The sequence below is a fragment of the Octodon degus genome, unplaced genomic scaffold (genome assembly GCF_000260255.1).
Source record: "Octodon degus isolate 3935 unplaced genomic scaffold, OctDeg1.0 scaffold00171, whole genome shotgun sequence".
Classification (NCBI taxonomy): Eukaryota; Metazoa; Chordata; class Mammalia; order Rodentia; family Octodontidae; genus Octodon; species Octodon degus.
In genome coordinates this window covers 4,621,558-4,622,891 of record NW_004524747.1, presented here as the reverse complement: position 1 = coordinate 4,622,891, position 1,334 = coordinate 4,621,558, and positions in this window count along the sequence as shown.

The window sequence follows — 1,334 nt, the reverse complement described above, 5'->3', positions numbered from 1 at the left end:
GGGATGATTTCTGTTTTCTTGCATATACTTAAGCATAACAATGGCCTAGTGTGTGGTCTATGATACAAAATCAACCATGTGCAGCTGAATAAAATGTGTATTCAGCTGTCGTTGGGTGGAACACTCTGTATATGTCCACCAAGTCCATGTGTTCCAAGCTCTGGTTCAGTTCTGCTACGTCTTTGCTAAGTCTTTGGCTGCTTGACCTACGTTTTTGGGATAAGGGGTTGTTAAGGTCTTCTGTTAAGATTGTGGTATTGGATATTAGATTTTTCATGTTCATTGATATTTTTCTAATATAGCTGAATGTTCCCGTGTTTGGTGCACACCTATTTATGAGTGTTACCTCTTCCTCTTGAATTTTTCCCCTAACCAATATGTAATGGCCTTCTGTATTTCATTTGATCCTTCTTGATTTCAAGTTGAGACTATCTCTGAACAGGATTGCTACCCCTGCTTTTTTTCTGAGGTGCTCAAGTGTGTAGTATTGTTTTCCAAACTTTGCCTTTTAGCCTTTGAATTTCTTTATGACTTATGTGTGTTTCTTATATACAGCAAATTGTTGGATTTTGCTTCCTGATCCACTGTGCCACTGTATTTATTTTAATTGGTGAATCAAGTCCATTTACATTGATGGTTATAATTGAGACATATTGACTTATGATGACATGTTATTTACCTGCTGTTGTTCATTACTTTTTCTCCTCTGTTTAATTGTCTACCTTATTTGGTGGATTCTTTACATTGTCCTTTGTGGAGTTCTTGTCATTTTATTCCCTTTCTAGTATATCTTTTAGTAGTCTATTTAATGTTGGCTTTGTCATCATGAACCTCTTTAGTTGTTCATTGTCATGAAAGTATTTTACTTCTCCATCAAACTTGAAAGAGAGTTTTGCAGGGTATAGTAGTCTGGGCTGGAATTTATTTTCATTGAGGACCTGAAGTACTCTGCTCCATGCTCTTCTTGACTTAATGGTTTGTGAAGAGAAGTCTGCCATTATTCTGATGGGTTTTCCTTTAAATGTGATCTGTTTCTTTTCTCTTGTAGCTTTTTGTATATTGTTCTTGTACTGGATTTCTGGTATCTTGACTATTATGTGTCTGGGTGTATTTTTAGTTGGGTTGCTGTTATTGTTCTATTTGCTTTGGTTACCTGAATGTCTGATTGTGTCCCCATAATTGGGAAGTTTTCTGCTATTCCTTCTGCCCATATTCTTTTTATATCGTGTGTATTGACTCCTTCTATCTCATTGATGCCTATTATTCTCACTTTGTGCATCTTTACCTCATCTTTCAGATGTTTAAGTATTTTTTCCTGCATCATAGTTCTTTTT